A 7,722-nucleotide genomic window follows, 5' to 3' on the forward strand; every position below is an offset into this window, starting at 1 on the left:
AACACTTTAATGTCACAAGGAGCTGGACATGGCAAGAACTAAAACAGGGAGCAAAGAAAAGTTAGTTTGAAAAAAAGAACTGATTTTTGAGTCAAAGCCAGCCTGTTATTTGACACTGAAGGTTGTTGCAGTATTTTCACAAATGGTCTCCGTGGAAAAGCTAACATAAGTACCAAAAAAGAATGAAACTAATTGAAAGGTCACTTGGCTTAATAGCTCATGCAGCATTACATTGATGTTAGATCATTGGCAGAGTCCATAGCATTTAAAAGAATATTCCTATTAGTTGAATAGCAGATGATAATCCAAAACAGTTCGGCAGTATTTAATTGGAGTCACTCCTGTTATTACAGTTTTATGTGTATGCGGCTTTTTATTGGAGATATACTTCCTGGCTTGCTCTCCCACTAAAAACTATCAGCCCACTCCTTTCTGTTCTGTGGTACAATTGTTTTATAGCAACTGCACAGGTTGTCTTAAAAACTTTTCTCTTGACTATTGTTTTGCTGCTGGAAGCCATGCATTCTCCAATAGTTACAAACAATCCACCCAGCAATAACACAAAATAAGGTTTGATTGGGTCAGAAGGACAGGCTGGTGTCTCAAAAACCATGTCAAGCACCTATGCCAATGAGAGGTAAACCTCATATAGAAGTACGGATCACAGCCACCTGTTTTATAGCTTGGTGCTGCTTCCAGAAGTACCAGCTAAATTATTGTCAACATCTATATTAAAGACTTAACAACTATACTTACTGATTCACAAGGTATGGGCGTCACTGGCTTTGCCAGTATTTATTGCTCATCCATAATTGCCCTTGAGAAAGTGGTGATTTGCTTCTTGAGCTGTTGCAGTCCTTGGGGTAGAGGGGGCATCCATAATGGTGTTAATGGAGGAATTTTAGGATTTTATGAATTCTGGGGGCATATCTCTAAGGTGCGAGGAGAAAGACTTAAAAAGGACATGAGGGACAACCTTTTTACAGAGGGAGTGGCTCGTGTGTGGAATGAACTCCCAGAGGAAGCAATAGATGCTGTTACAGTTACACCATTTAAAAGATATTTGGATAAGTACATGAATAGGAAAGGGATATAGGCTAAGCACAGGCAGATGGGACTAGTTTAGTTTGGGATTATGATTGGCATGGACTGGTTGAACTAAAGGATTTGTTTCCATGCCGTATGGCTGTATGACTCTATGATTTTATCCCGATAACAGTGAAGGAATGGTGATATGGTTCCAAATCAGGGTGGTGTGTGACCTGAAGAGGAACATACACATGGTTGCCTTCCCATGTATCTTCTGATGTTAAGTGCATATATAGATGTTAACTCTTGTTTTATGCAATCTTTGGGCTGGGTTTGGATTCCCTGAAGTGACTTGAAGAAGAATTCCTTCCGCCTGTGAACCCTGCATTTTGTTTTGACTTTCCTCACAATTACATGGCTGAGGCTACATGTGGAAAGTGAGATTGGGGAAGAGAATGTTGCATGTTATGTTGCACCATTAAATGGGACAGTCTTGATGAAACTGACTAAAGTATTTCTCGTGCATTGTCTTTGGAGCTGCTACCAATAGTAACTCCAATGAAATGAGGGCAACATTGAACCCCTGTTCAGTGAATATTATTGTACCATGTATGAATTCACCATATAAACTCAGTTATTGAGTACATTCAAGGTGTACCTTTGTATGTTTAGTCCAATCACTTTATATAGGCAGCTTTTATTATTTAGGGGATGTGCCAAAACATAACAACAATGTGGATCAGTTTTCATTTTAGAAACCTTTCCACAGAACAACAGAAGTTTCTTGAGAAGGGTTAATGGTCTGGAATCATTCCCTTTTTTTCTTTTTCCACAGATGAGGCCAGACCCGCTGAGTTGCTCCAGCCATTTCTGTTAATGTTTCAGATTTCCAGAAATTGAAGTTCTTTGTTTTATTGTAACGGTATTGTCGGAGTTAGTTCTTTACTCTCATTGCTGAATGAATGAATGCTTCAGGCAAATAACTGTAATGAAAGTTTGGAATTATTAATTAGAGAACATTTAGGAATGGAGGTTACTCAATGGAAGAAATTGGCTGTACTCATCAGAGAGGATTTGATTGGCTAAGCAGCATGCTAACATGATCTGTGACATCAACATTTTCCAATGAATAAGCAATGGATAAGATTTGTTACTAATGTGAACATTGACCTAGTTAGTATATTTATAAAGCTGCACACATCTTAAGGAAAATTTAGTAAATAACAATAACTTCTGGCTTGTTCAACTGGATATATTAAGAATGAAAAAAATTGATTTTACACATTGACATTTGATGCAAAGATCTGATCTTGGCCTTTTTGGTGATAAAGTGATGCCCATTGCAGCAGTGGAGTGATTTGCCATTGGAACAACCCCATGACTGTAGTCTTTAGTGGAACCTATAAAGCCTCTGGGCTCATAAAACTCATCAGGATTTCTGCTCCTGGTTGCTACATGAGACCCCTGCTTCTGTATAAATATGATCTTGAAGAAATGAAAGACCCTCCTCACCCAGTGCCTGAGGGGACAGTGTCCAGCTGGGAATAGCTAGCTCGACAATCACCTGCCGAGACTGAGGTTGTCATAGACTGAGATGGCTCTGTATGGCCCAGTGCCACCCAGAGTAGAGCAGTTTAAACATAAATGAAAATGATTGGTGTTGAATTGGGTTGATTGACCACACAAGTGAGCAGCTGTTTTGTTGAGAAACACAAGTAGTGAAATAAATATCAAAATGGGCTTGAATTGTTTAACACACACATTTACTATTTGTCCAGTAAAGTAAGAAGTGAATGGGGCTTGTAATATTGTAAGTGCATTCATATTCTCAGGGGAGATGATGGCATTGTGGTAATGTCACTGGACGAGTCATCTCGACTCACAGGCTAATGCTCTGGGGTCATAGATTCAAATCCTGGAAGCAGATGAAACGTAAATGCAATAATGTATCTGAAATTGAAAGCTAGTCTGGGTAATGGTGTTAGAATGCAGAGCAAGAACTGAGCTCTGTGATTAACTGCATGGCCTTGAAAGAATTGGGGGTTGCTTATGTTGGTCTGTTGTAGGTCAGGATGCTTGCTACATGCAATGTCTTGATGCTGTGTCCAGACAGGTTGAGAGAAAGATGATTTTTCAGGAGCATGAGAATACGTGAGGAAACTCAACACATCTTGCAGCATAAATGGAGACATAAGCAGAGTTAATGTTTTGAGTCCGATAACACTCTTCTACAAGACTCCAATGTATTTTTGTCGGCCTGTGTGTACATTTAGAAAGGGTTTAGAAGGGGCTTAGAGTTTTAACTTGTAAAATTGTTTGTTACGATTTCATAGCCTTTTATCTGTGGTTAGAATCCATTTATTTGTAACAACGAGTAGTTTTTGTTCAGTATTGAAACCGGCTCCATGTTTTTTATAACCGGAGTCTATCAGACTGGTATACTGGGACTCTGTGTACTTGGATCAAAGTTTTAACTTTTGTGCCGATTCCTGGGATAATGGGGCTTGATTTCCAGATCACTACCCCAGTGAGGCCTGACAGTGAGAGCTATGCTGCTACAAAAATCTCAGATTCCCTTTGCATAGCAAGAAAAATGACAACATGTTGCCCATTTCTAATACCAGCTCTTGTTGGAAAAGTACAAACTGGAAAAGATTGAGTAACAACAAAGTGGGGTTCATCTATAATTAGGTTTAAAGCTACTAATAGATCATAATACTCACACTCTAAGTGAGTGGCTGTTTAGGTGGCCTAATACCTAAAGGTATCTATCAGTAAATGCAACCAAGGGATGCCAGATTGTTTTAAAAGTCCACCTAGTTCGCTAATGGCCTTTAAGGAAATAAATCTACCATCCTACACGACACTGGTTGAGGAAGCAGGAGACGTTACCCAGACTGTGCTGAAAGGGAAAGAATTTCAATTGCTAGACAAATTTAAAATTGAATATGGTAGAAGTATTGGATAGTCTGTCTGATTGTGAACCTGACAACACCCAAGGACTGCATGAGGTGCACCTAAAGGTACTGAGGGAGCAAAGAACAATCCAGCACACAAACAGGCCCTTCGGCCCACCATGACTGCACTGACACATGATGCCTTTCCAAATTAAAAGCCTTCCCCACTATACAATCTGGATTCTTCTATCCCCTGCATATTCATGTACCTGTCAAGATGCCTTTTAAACATTGATGTTGTATCTGCCTCCATTACCTCCTCCAGCAGTCTATTCACTCTCTATAAAGCCTTGTCTCTCACATCTCCTTTAAACTTATCCACTTTTACCTTAAACCTATGTCCTCTGGCAACTGACATTTCTACCCTGGGAAAAAGACTCCAACTATCCATACTATCCTTGCCTCTCATAAGCTTTTAAACCTCTTTCAGACTGCCCCTCATCCTTCGGCATTCAAGTGAAAACTAATCAATTGCACCTCATAGCTAATACGCTCCAAACCAGGCAACGTCCTGGTAAACTGTTTCCGTACCCTCTCCAAAGTCTCTATGTCCTTCTGGTATTGTGGCAACCAGAATTATATACAATATTCCGAATGTGGACTAATTAAAGTTCCATACCGCTGCAGCATGACTGGCCAATTTTTATACTCTTTGCTCCAATCGATGAAGGTAAACATGCAAATACCTTCTTGACCACCTTATCCTCTTATGTTGCCACATTCAGGGAACTGTGGACCTGAACACCATGATGTTGATACTTCAAAGGGCACTGTCATTTATTGTATATTTCCCTTTTTCATTAGATCTTCCAAAATGTATCACCTTGCGTTTGTCCGGGTTAAACTCCATTTACCATTTATCCAATGAAATCTCCGGCCCATCTATATCCTGCTGTATCCTTTTGCAATCCTCCTCACTATCACCAGCTACCCTGAACTTTGTGTCATCTGCAAACTTTCTAATCATCCCACGTACATTCTCCATCAAATCATTTATATATATTGCAAACAACAGACATCCCAGTACTGATCGCTGTGTAACACCACTGGCCTCAGATCTCCAGTCAGAAAAATACTTTTCCACTGTTACTCTCTCTTCTACAACCAAGCCAGTTCTGTGTCCTTCTTGCCAGATCACCACGGATCCCATTTGACTTCGCCTTCTGTGTCAGCCTGCTATGAGAGGCCTTGTCAAAAGTCTTGCTAAAATCGTACAGACAATATCTACCACCCTGGCCTCATCAATCATCTTTGTCAATTTTTCAAAACACTCAATGAAGTTTGTAAGACATGATCTTCCCTGCACAAAACCTCCCTGCCTATCACAGTAAGAGTAGAAATTGCAGAGGTACCGGTAATAGTTGATCAGAGGTAGTGATCCACTGGACTCATGATTTGTAAATGTTGCACCCTTGTTCACAAGGGGGTGTATGGTTAAGCCCAACAACTACACACCAGTCAATTTAACCTTGGTGGCTGAAACAATAACTGAGGACGAAATTAATAAGCACTTGGACAAATGCAGGCTAATTAAGGAAAATCATGCTTACCTAACTTACTTGAGATTTTTGATACAGCAAAATAGAGGGTTGTTGAGGGTGGACTTCGAAAAGGAACTTGATGCCTTGTTGCACTGCAGATTTCATGAAATAAGTTAATAAGAATAAAAGGAACAGTAACTACATGGATACAAAATTAGTCGAGTGACAGGGAAACTGAGGGCAATAGATGATGGGTGTTATTTTGGGTAGGGCAAAGTTTGTAGTGGAGTCCTCAATGGGTTAGTATTGGGACACTTGTTTTTCCTGATATATGTTAATGAACTGAACCTTGGTGTGCAGGGAATAATCTTAAAAAACGCCAGTGATGCACAATTTGCAAACATGTAAACTGTGAGAACAGCAGTACAGAAATTCAAAAGACGTAGACAACAAGGCAAAGTGGGCAACAAGGCCACAATCAAGGTTCAGTGTGATATATTTTGTTGTAAAGTATAGCAAGGGGCAATATAATGTAAGAGGGTGAAGGAGTATAAGGACCTGGGAGTACATCTAAATAATTTATTTTTGTTGCAGGACTGTGGGAGAGCAGCAAATGAAACATGCAGTATTCTAGGCTCTATTCATATAGGCATAGAGTACAAGAACAAAAAAATGATGTGCAATGTATTAAACACAGTAATTTGGTGTTAGCTGGAGTATTGCAGCTTATCTGGGAGAAAGTGAGGACTGCAGATGCTGGAGATCAGAGCTGAAAATGTGTTGCTGGAAAAGCGCAGCAGGTCAGGCAGCATCCAAGGAGTATGAGAATCGACGTTTCGGGCATGAGCCCTTCAGCTTATCTGGTCACCACACTTTAGAAGGACATAAAGCATTGGGTTTGCAGGAATTCATTCCCTACTGTATGGAAACAGGCCATTTGGCCCAACAAGTCCACACTGACCTTCTGAAGAGTAACCCACCCAGACCCATTTCCCTACTCTATATTTACTCCTGACCAATACACCTAACACTATGAGTAATTTAGCATGGCCAATTCACCTGACCTGCATATCTTTGGATTGTGGGAGGAAAGGAGAGAACATGCAATCTCCACACAGACAGTCGCCTGAGGTGGGAATTGAGCCTGGGTCCTGGGTACAGTGAGGCAGCTGTCCAAACCACTAAGCCACCATGCTATCCTAAATGGCTCCAGGGATGAGGAATTGTGAAAATCGATTGAAGAAGCTGGGACTGTTCTCCCTGGATGAGAGAACACTGAGAGGAGATCTGGTCAAAGTATTCAAAACCATGTGCAATTTGGACAGTTTTTAGGGAGAAAATGTTTCAACTCATAAAAGGGTTAGGAATGAAAGGTGCAGAATTAAAGATACCTGTATGAGTGAAAACGTTATAATGAAAAGCACTGATTGAGTTTAGGGTCTGGAATGCATTGCCTGAGGGTGGGGTGGAGGCAGATTCAATTGGATCCATTTCAAGGGGATTGCTGCAGTTATTTGGAAATGTGTAATGCTCAGGTTTATGATGGAGAACATTCTACTCATCCAGTTTGTTCTCTCACGCAATTACATCCTGGTTGATTTGTACCTTGACTCCATTTACCTGCCTTGACTGTGGAACCATTAACACTCTTTACCCAACAATATTGAAATGTTGAATTGACCTCCTTAACCGTAACAGATTTTGGGGCCAAGTGTTCCAGGTTCCACTCCCTTTTGTTGCAAAGAAGTGATTTGTCACCTTACCTTGAGCCAGCCTTATTCTTTTTTTAAGCCTATGTCCTCTTATTCAGGAATATCCTACCAGAGAAAATAATTTCTCATTATCTACCCGAATCAATTCTTTAATCATCTTCAATTAATTAGATCAACTGCAAACTGTTGATACTGGAGTTACACAAATCTAGTCTTTGCAACCCCTCTTGTAACTTTGGTTCCCTTCGGCTAATATATCTGTCCTGAATTGTGACACCTTCAACAAAACTCAGTGCTGAGGTAGAGTTTGCGCTGAAACAACACTTTTGTATTCCAATCCCTTCAGCTGAACGGCCAATATTCCATTTGCCTTGATTACTTTATATCCCCAGGCATTCACAGCTTGTGTGCATGGACATCAGGTCCCTTGTATGGTGCCTTCTTGCGAAGTTAACAACCTTATCTTTGTAAGATCACAGGAACAAGTGGCAGTAGTTACAGTTTAGTGTTGCTATAACTGATATACAGAGTGTAATAAACAGG

The sequence above is a fragment of the Chiloscyllium plagiosum genome, chromosome 29 (genome assembly GCF_004010195.1).
Source record: "Chiloscyllium plagiosum isolate BGI_BamShark_2017 chromosome 29, ASM401019v2, whole genome shotgun sequence".
Classification (NCBI taxonomy): domain Eukaryota; kingdom Metazoa; phylum Chordata; class Chondrichthyes; order Orectolobiformes; family Hemiscylliidae; genus Chiloscyllium; species Chiloscyllium plagiosum.